At 43.8% G+C, this 10,101-nt stretch overlaps 1 non-coding gene across 1 annotated transcript; it reads left to right on the top strand.

Moving 5' to 3' along the window:
• The first annotated feature begins 4,182 nt into the window (after window positions 1–4,182).
• TRNAR-CCG (transfer RNA arginine (anticodon CCG)) lies at window positions 4,183–4,255 on the top strand. The gene has a single exon. It is a non-coding gene; the product is annotated as a tRNA-Arg (tRNA).
• Window positions 4,256–10,101: the final 5,846 nt, after the last annotated feature.

Genomic DNA, 10,101 nt, shown 5'->3' with positions numbered 1-10,101 from the left:
CCTCCCTTAGAAGGTTGTGGTGAGGATGATGTGAGTTAATAGTTGGGATGTGCTTAGGGCAACACCTGGCACATAGTAGGTGCTTAATAACTGTTGGCTATTTTAAAAATTAGTATTCAGGGACTTCCCTGGTGGTCCAGTGGGTAAGACTGCGCGCTCCCAATGCAGGGGGCCCGGGTTCGATCCCTGGTTGGGGAACTAGATCCCGCAAGCATGCTGCAACTAAGAGTTCGCATGTTGCAACTAAAGATCCCGTGTGCTGCAACTAAAGATCCCGTGTGCTGCAACTAAGACCCAGCGCAGCCAAAATAAATAAATTAAAAAAAATAATTTGTTTGATTTTAAAAAAATTAGTATTCATACATTTCCATGAAGAGAAGAACCCATTTATCCCTGCCCCTAAGGTAACTCCCTACTTGTGACAAAAGCGACCAGTCATCCAGTGACTCGTGGAGCTGTATGTGGGGAACTCATCAAAGGCTTTTTGAAGGATAAAGTCTATTACAGGTATGCACTCAGGAAAGAAACTGTCCTGCCCCTATTAAGTCAGGTTTGTTCAAGGCTATCATTTACTCTCTCTGTTCCTTGGTGTAACTGGGAACAACTGGTCTCTCTGTTTCCTTTGAGAGGCAATGCACATGCAGTTAGGCAAAGAGTTCTTGGGGTGTGTAGGGTGTGACTGGGGAGGAAGGGCCATGTAGATGGAGAGTAAGGGGAGGTCACCCCAAACGAGACCCACTCACATCCCAGGAGCAGGGCAGGATGCTATTTTTCCACATGGTTCCCATCGTCCACAGAGAGAATGTGAGTTAAGAGGGAGGAACTAGAGGTTGAAGCTATCTTGTTCTTCCTATCCACAGAGAAGGATGCAGGAGGAGCTGTGACTCCCCATTAGCCAGAATCAGCTATTGCCAGCGGATTTTAAAATCATGAGAGTTCAGGGAATTCCCTGGCGGTCCAGTGGTTAGGACTCTGCGCTTTCATTGCTGAGGGCACGCGTTTAATCCCTGGTCAGGAACTAAGATCCTGCAAGCCACACGGCCAGGTCAAAAAAAAAAAAAAAAAAAAAAACATGAGGCTTCAGGTCAAAGGCATTTCAGCCTGGACAATGCTTAGTGGACTCCTTGACTTCTATGGACCAAGTGCAGCTATTGGCTGTGTTGGCTTCATTTCACATTTTTACCATTCATCCTGCCATCTTGCCCATAAAGAAAGTGAGATGTGTGGTTTTTTGTTTTGTTTTGTTTTGTTTGTGGCTGTGTTGAGTCTTTGTTGCTGCCCACAGGCTTTCTCTAGTTGCGGCGAGAGGGGGGCCACTCTTTGTTGCGGTGCGCGGGCTTCTCATTGTGGTGGCTCCTCTTGTTGCAGAGCACGGGCTCTAGGCTCGCAGGCTTCAGTAGTTGCGGCACGTGGGCTCAGTAGTTGTGGCTTGCGGGCTCTAGAGCACAGGCTCAGTAGTTGTGGCGCACAGGCTTAGCTGCTGCGTGGCACGTGGGATCTTCCCGGACCAAGGCTCGAACCCGTGTCCCCTGCCCTGGCAGGCTGATTCTTAACCACTGCGCCACCAGGGAAGTCCGAGATGTGTGTTTATTATAGCTCTTATATCTTTTTTTTTTTTTTTTTTTTTTAGCTCTTATATCTTGAGAGAAGAAAGTGGGCTATCCCAGGATGTCTGTTACAGATTTTACCATCTTGTTCATCACACAAGTGAATGTAGCATAGTGTTTATTATTTCTTCTTTCCTCTTTCCCAGAGAGAGGGTGAGGGTTGACAATGCCTTTCTCAAAGCTTCTATGGGTCCTCCTTGTGACTGGGGGTTAAAATGGCAACGCCTAAAGCATAGTCTGTTGAGCTAGCCTGGAACTCTCTCTCTCCATCCATCCGCCCTTGCCTTCAGCCTTGTCTGTGTCAGACCTCCAGGAGGGACTCTGAGGTCTTTGATGAGCGTCGCCATGTTTGCGAAGGGTCACACTCACAGTTGATGCCTTTGTGCTGGAACAAGGTCTCCACTGTGTCTCTCTGGGTGAAAACAAAAATCCCTGAGACACAGAGCTGACTTCCAGAAAAGACTCCCGTGCTAAGTCAGCCAACAGACTCCAGCGTTAATCAGAACCAGATGTGAGTTCTTTCACTGAAATATATGGCAGGTCACAGATTTATTTTTTTGAGAGCGCCTATAATAACAATTAAAATCATAAAATGTGTTTTCCCTAGATATTTTTTCCTAGCCAATCGAGCAATCTAGTCTGATAAGTTGGGGCTAACGTATGCCAAAATCAACATATTTGCTTTGTTAGAAATCTGAAGAACGAGTCTGTCTGCGGAGGTGTGCTCTGGTCAGGCCAGGGACAACTGGCAGCGTACAAACCGTTTCTTAAAATATCCCGTGAACGCAGGAATGATAAGCAGACTCCATGGGTCTGTGGCTGAGAAGTGGAGAGAGAAAAGCCTGGCTGAGAGGCATAGAGTGAATGGCATTAAGCGTAATTCATGTAATGTGGCAGATCCTTCCTGTGTTTGAAAAACAAGAGTCTACAAAGAGTTCAACGGCTGCCAACAACTTTCTCCATCCCAGCAACGCTGCCAAAGTTCAAATGCTGGGCTCAAGGCCACCTCTAGGAAGAACGACTAGCAAATTCCCAGGGCCGTTCTTTCATCTAAACTCTCCCACCAAGACGCATTATGTTTTTGGAGACGCGCTCAGGCCTTCCTAGGAGCCAATCCTCTGCCTCTGAATAGCTCCCTCAGCCAGGTGCTGCCAACTCTCCCCACTTGGGTCCCAAGTCCACGGAAAGTGGCCTGGCTTCCAACTCGGAACGCCAGCGAGCAGGGCCCTCCTGCCCTGGGATCACCCTCTGGCCCTGGGGCTTGTTTTGTTACTTGCTGGTAGCCATTTCCATACCAACACATCCCCTATTTCCCAGCACAAGACTCCCAAGGCCCTCTCGTCATAGTTTCTTTTTCGTGTTTTGTTGTTTTTGTATCCACTAGTGTCTTCGCCGCCTAGTTTCCATTCTCCCTGCTTTTGGTAACGGCCACCCATCTCCATGTGGAGAAATCTCTCTCCTCACTCAGTCCTGAGTTCCCCTGGGGTTGATAACACCCCCTCTGTCCCCACCATACACACCCCCAGGCACCTTGGGTGGTACATGCCCTAAGCTTGGCCAAAGGATAATGGTGAATCAGTGAAGGCTCATGATCAGCGGAGGTTTTGGACTTCAGGTCCTTTCATTTTAAAAATTAGTTTTTAAGATAGGTAATCCATTCACATGGTTCCGAAAAAAAGTAAAGAAGGGAAATAGTAATAAAATAGGAAATTATGAGTCTATAAATTAAAAAATGAGTAAATGCAAAATTTGAGACAGCACAGGGTATTTACATAGTCCTAAAGTACAAAATCCTCATTCATTACAAAGGGGAAAAGAGTAACTTTACAGTGGAGAATCCTGGCAGACACCACCTTAAAAAAGTGATCAAAGTTAATGTCATCAGTAAGGGGACAAATCGAAATCATGTGCCACCGGATAGACAGCAATGAGAAGATTATACATCACTTCTGTGATATTCCTGTCCAAGATTCATAACCTGAATTTAATCAAGGAGACGTCAGACGGAGGGAGGGAGGTCCAAGAGGGAGGGGATGTGCGTATGCATATGGCTGATTCACTTCGCCGCTGTGCAGCAGAAACTGACACAGCATTGTAAAGCGATTATACTCCAGTGAAAAAAAGAAAAAAGGAAACATCAGACAAACCTAAATTGAAAGACATTCTATAAGATTACAGGCCTGCATCATTGAAAAGTCTACACATAATAAATGCTGGAGAGGGTGTGGAGAAAAGGGAACCCTCCTCCACTGTTGGTGGGAACGTAAATTGGTGCAGCCACTATGGAGAATATATGAAGGTTCCTTAAAAAACTAAAAATAGAGCTACCATATGATTCAGCAATCCCACTCCTGGGCATTTATCCGGAGAAAACTCTAATTCGAAAAGATACATGCACTCCAGTGTTCATGGTAGCACTATTCACAATAAAGCCAAGACATGTAAGCAACCTAAATGTTCATCGACAAATGAATGGAAAAGAAGATGTGGCATATATGTATATATATATATGTATATATGTACATGCACACACACACAATGGAACTACTCAGCCATAAAAAAGAATGAAGGGACTTCCCTGGTGGCGCAGTGGGTAACACTCCGTACTCCGAATGCAGGGGGCCCAGGTTCGACCCCTGGTCAGGGAACTAGATCCCATGTGCCGCAACTAAGAGTTCACATGCCACAACTAAGGAGCCCGCCTGCTGCAACTAACACCCAATGCAACCAAATAAACAACTAAATATTTTTAAAAAAAAGAATGAAATAATGCCATTTGCAGCAACATAGATCGACCCAGAGATTATCATACTAAGCGAAGTAAGTCAGAGAAAGACAAACATCATATGGTATCACTTACATGTGGAATCTAAAATATGATACAAATGACCCTATTTACAAAAGAGAACCATATTCTCAGACATAGAAAACAAAATTATGGTTACCAAAGGGGAAGGAGGGGGTGGAGGGATAAATTAAGAGTTTGGGATTAGCAAAAGCAAACTACTATATAAAAAATAAACAAGGTCCAAGTGTATATAGCACAGGGAACTATATTCAATATCTTGTAATAACCTACAATGGAAAAGAATATGAAAAAGGACATATATATATATATATATAACTGAATCACTTTTTTGTACACCAGAAACTAACACAACATTGTAAATCAACTAAAAGATTACTGGCCTATAATCTATATGATCATGAGGGCTGGGGAAATACTAAGAAACTATTCCAGAATGAAGAGACTGAAAGAGACATGACAACTAAAGGCAACACATGATTATGAATTGGATCCTTTTGTTTCTATAAAGGACATTATTGGGACACCTGAATGGTGGAAATGTATCAATGTTAATTTCCTGATTTTGTTGATTATATTGTGGTTATGTCAGAGGAGGTCCTTCTTGCAGGAAATCCACACTAAAGTACTCAGGGGTGATCAGGCATCCTATCAGCAACTGACTCTCAAATGGTTCGGGGGAGGGGGGGGAAGGTATTTTTACCATACTTGCAGCTTTTGCATAAATTTGAGATTGTTTCAAAATTTAAAAATTGTTTTAAATTACCTAGTAAAAATTTTGCCTCGAATCCCTGACCCCCATCTGGCTACCCCCCCCCAATAATAGGTAACCATGTAGCCTGATGTATTCTTTAGAGATTTTCTTTCTAATGTATATATAAGAATGAATAATCCAATGGCCACAACTTAAGAGGAACTCTATAATACAGGGATCTCTGAATCACAATTTGCTAGAGGGTCTTGAAACCTTGCCAGGGCTCCAGACCCTGCTCTGGGTACCTTGCCCCTCATCCCCATAGCTCTTGGGGATGCCCAGTCTGGGGGTGCGGAGCCCCCGTTCTCATGGCTCACCTTACCAGGACAGCAACTTGCATTCTTCGTCCTCTTTCTCTCTTCTCTCATCAAAAGTGATACGGCTTTAAGGGGGAGGGGGTTGGTGGGGGGTGGAACGGGGTGGGGGTTGGGGTTAGCAGACGTAAGCTTTTATATAGAGAATGGATAAACAACAAGGTCCTACTGTATAGCACAGGGAACCATATTCAATATCTTATGATAAACCATAATGGAAAAGAATACGTAAAAAAAGAACGCATATGTATGTATAACTGAATCACTGTGCTGTACAGCAGTAATTAACACAACATTGTAAATCAAGTACACTTCAATTAAAAAACAAAAAAGAGGGACTTCCCCGGTGGCACAGTGGTTAAGAATCCGCCTGCCAGTGCAGGGGACACGGGTTCGAGCCCTGGTCCAGGAAGATCCCACATGCCGCGGAGCAACGAAGCCCGTGCGCCACAACTACTGAGCCTGCACTCTAGAGCCCATGAGCCACAACTACTGAAGCCCGCACGCCTAGAGCCTGTGCTCCTCAACAAGAGAAGCCACCGCAGTGAGAAGCCTGTGCAATGCAAAGAAGAGTAGCCCCCGCTCTCCGCAACTAGAGAAAGCCTGAGCGCAGCAACAAAGACCCAACGCAGCCTAAATAAATAAATAAATAAAATAAATTTATAAAAAGAAAAATAAATTTTAAAAAAACAAAAAAGGGAATTACAAAAGGTAAAAATGAAAAACAGAAGTCACACAGCTTTGCAGAAATAAAATGATTCTTGCTCAAATAGCTCACCCATCCAAGCCACCCACCCGTGGGAAACATAATATGTCAGAACCTCATTTGGGGACATTTAGATTTTCTTTGAGAGTGATGCTTCAAAATGTTCAATGCATCCAAAGCTTGATTAACATTGGTTTACTTTGAACAAATACAATCACCAATGAATACATTTCCATTCTAAGTAAAGACAGAGAACTAAAGAGAGACAGGAGGACTGTGAGGAAGAGAAAAAGGCTGAGACAAAATTTCAAGCAGAGGCCAGGCACCATGGGGGTGGGGGAGGGGAACTGTTGTGTCTCCTGGAAATACTGGTCTCCAGTTAATGTTTTATACTCAAACCTGGGGGCTTCCCTGGTGGTGCGGTGGTTAAGAATCCGCCTACCAGTGCAGGGGACACGGGTTTGAGCCCTGGTCCGGGAAGATCCCACATGCCGCGGAGCAACTAATAAGCCTGTGCGCCCCAACTACTGAGCCTGCGCTCTAGAGCCCGCGAGCCACAACTACTGAGCCCTCGTGCCACAACTACTGAAGCCCGTGTGCCTAGAGCCCGTGCTCTGCAGCAAGAAAATCCACGGCAATGAGAAGCCCACACGCCGCAATGAAGAGTAGCCCCCGCTCGCCGCAACTAGAGAAACCCTGTGCGCAGCAACAAAGACCCAACGCAGCCCCAAAATAATAATAATAAATAAATAAATAGATAAATAAATAAATAAAAATAAAGTTCCCTTTTTAAAAAAAACCACCTGGGGCGGAAAGAGGGACTTTCTCCTTTCAACATGGAGTCACAGAGGCCTTTCCCCATAGCTTCTTCTACAGCAGAGCTTTTTCCTTATCACATCCACTGTCATTCCTCATCTCTCAATTCAAGAGCTAAATTATTGTTCCCCAGGAAGGAATTCTGGGAGCACAAATTCTCTCCAGGTGGAGGCCCATCCGTAGGACAGGCTCTTTAAACTTGGCCTTTTACAAGTCCTCTTCAGACACAGCCTGTTACTTGTTTTTGGTGGGGGGCGGTAGTGGTGGTGGTATTCTTTTTCCGATTCTTTTCCCTTATAGGTTATTACAAAACATTGAGTATAGCTCCCTGTGCTATACAGTAGGTCCTTGTTGGTGATCTATTTTATGTATAGGAGTGTGTGTAAGTTAATCCCAAACTCCCCCGGTCCCTGCCCTCAGCCTGTTACTTTTTCAGTGCACAGTTCCTCTCTGTGGCCCTGACCATACCGGGCTCCACTAAGGCCTCCTGAGTCCCCTGGGAGTTCACACTGCTGTCAGCCCTTGGCTTGGAATGAACTTGGCCTTTCAGAGACCTCGCTCCTTAAGGAAGCAGGACCTTTTTTGTTCACTTATTTAACAAATGTGTTTGAGATGCCCACTGTGTGCCCGGCACTGGCTCAACACTGAGGATGCAGGGGGACAAAAAGATGGTGCCCACGCCCTGTTGAAGGACATGGGAGACAAAGATTTAAATTACACATTTAAGTATTTAATTACAATGGTAGCAAGTGCTAGGAAGTAGACATCCAGGAGGCCATGACAAAGCATATCATACTGGAGGTTCCTGACACTAGTTTAAAGAAGAGACATGTGAGCTGAGGGAGGATGATGAGTGGGAATTAACCTGGAGAAGAAGAAGTGGTGGTGGGGGAGGTAAATGTGTAATCACTGAAAAGTGTTCAGCAAAGACGGTAATCTGAGTCACCTGACTTTTTAAAATAAATTTATTTATTTATTTATTTATTTATTTATTTATTTTTGGCTGCGTTGGGTCTTCGTTGCTGCACGCGGGCTTTTCTCTGGTTGTGGCAAGCGGGGGCTACTCTTTGTTGCGGTGCGTGGGCTTCTCATTGCGGTGGCTTCTTTTGCTGCAGAGCACGGGCTCTAGGCACATGGGCTTCAGTAGCTGTGGCATGCAGGCTTCAGCAGTTGTGGCTCGCGGGCTCTACAGTGCAGGCTCAGTAGTTGTGGCGCACGGGCTTAGCTGCTCTGCGTCATGTGGGACCTTCCTGGACCAGGGCTTGAACCCCTGTCGCCTGCATTGGCAGGCGGATTCTTAACCACTGCGCCACCAGGGAAGTCCCTCAACTGATGTTTTTAACAGAGCATTCTTAATAAGAAGATAAATAACCCAGTTTTAAAAATCAGCAGAAGATTTAAATAGACAATTCCCCGAAGCAGATATTTGGCTGGCAAATAAGCACATGAAAGCATGCTCAATCAACATCATCAGACATTAGGAAAATACAAATTAAAACAAGAATGAAATATCCCACTAAAATGGCTATCATCAAATAGACTGACAATACTAAGTGCTGGCAAGGATGTGAAGAAACTGGAAACCTCGGTCACTGCTGGTGGGAATTTACATAAAGCAGCCACCTTAGAAAACAGTTTGGCTGATTCTGAAAATTTTTAACATAAACTTAGCATAGGACTCAGCAATTCTATCCTTAGGTATATACTCAAGAGAAATTAAAACATCAAAGTCTTTGTCCACACAAAGACTCGTACCAAATGTTCACAGCAACATGTTTCATAATAGCCCCAAACTGGAAACAACCCATGCGTCCATCAACTGATGGACGGATAAACAAAGCGTGATATATCAACGCAGTGGAATACTATTCAGTAGTAGTAAGAATACAATATCAGTGTGACTTACTGATATACTCTAAAACATGGATGAATCTCAAAAATATTAGGCTAACTCAAAGAAGCCAGACTACAAAAGACTAAATTTTGTATAATTATATCTATATGAAATTTCCAGAAAAGACAAAACTATAGAGACAGAAAGCAGATCAGTGGTTACCTGGCACTGGGGGCAGAAGCAAGGATGGACTGCAAAGAGGCACAAAGGAAATCTTCGGGGTGATGGAAATATTCTAAAACTGGATTCTGGTTGTACAACTGTATAAATTTACTAGAACTTGTCTAACTGTACCTTTAAAATAGCTGAATTTTATATGTAAATTATGCCTTAACAAAGCTATTTAAAAAGAAAAATGTCATTCTGGGGTAGGGGGCAAAGTTAAAGATAGAAATTTAGAAAACCTGGAGTGCCTTCTCTTGTGCTTTTTTCCTTGGATTCTCGTCTCCAGAAGTCAAACCTCCCTTAAAAAATAACCACAAAACCACCTCTCCACAGAAAAAGCTGGAATAGTGGCACATTCTTATACACTCTTATACAGCAGACACTGAGACCGGCATGAGGAAATCATTACAATTAACACAAGCATTCAGGTTGTGTTGACTTCACAGTTTGTTTAAAAACAATCAGGAGGAGTTCCCTGGGGGATCCAATGGTTAGGACTCCTGCTTTCACTGCTGGGGCCTGGGACAAACAATGATAAAAACAGTTGGCCTTAAAGATGCATATAAAACTCCATCTTTAGTGACAGAAAATTATTCCCAACTTTTAAATTACAGCCACCACTCTCATCCCCTCCAAGTTTCAAAATCCACGCGATCTCTTCTCCACTCCTTATACCACCTAGCAGAGGAAGGCACATATTAAGGACCAAGTGACTGCGTTTCAGAACATCTCCATTTCCATCTTCCCACTACTCTGTCTCTTCTTCGTCTCCATTCATCTTTCCAATGTCTTCTCTGTGTTTGGTATCATGCTTCTTTCTCCTGGGTTCTATTATTGCCGAGTTGCCCTTAACAACTGTGGGACCTGTTATATTTGTAAATATTTAGAAACTGCAAACCAAAATGTCAAACTGTTAAGTAAAATACATTCTTGTTTCCTATCTTGACATTTACCTTCATAACAACCTGGCAGGCCAGGTTTGAATTTAGAATACTCGCACTCCTTGGAATATCGTGCTAGCATAGGGAAGCTTAGAGAC

The sequence above is a fragment of the Eubalaena glacialis genome, chromosome 19 (genome assembly GCF_028564815.1).
Source record: "Eubalaena glacialis isolate mEubGla1 chromosome 19, mEubGla1.1.hap2.+ XY, whole genome shotgun sequence".
Classification (NCBI taxonomy): Eukaryota; Metazoa; Chordata; class Mammalia; order Artiodactyla; family Balaenidae; genus Eubalaena; species Eubalaena glacialis.
The sequence above is the reverse complement of the archived record's forward strand: the minus strand, read 5'-3'. Positions and strand labels throughout refer to the sequence as shown.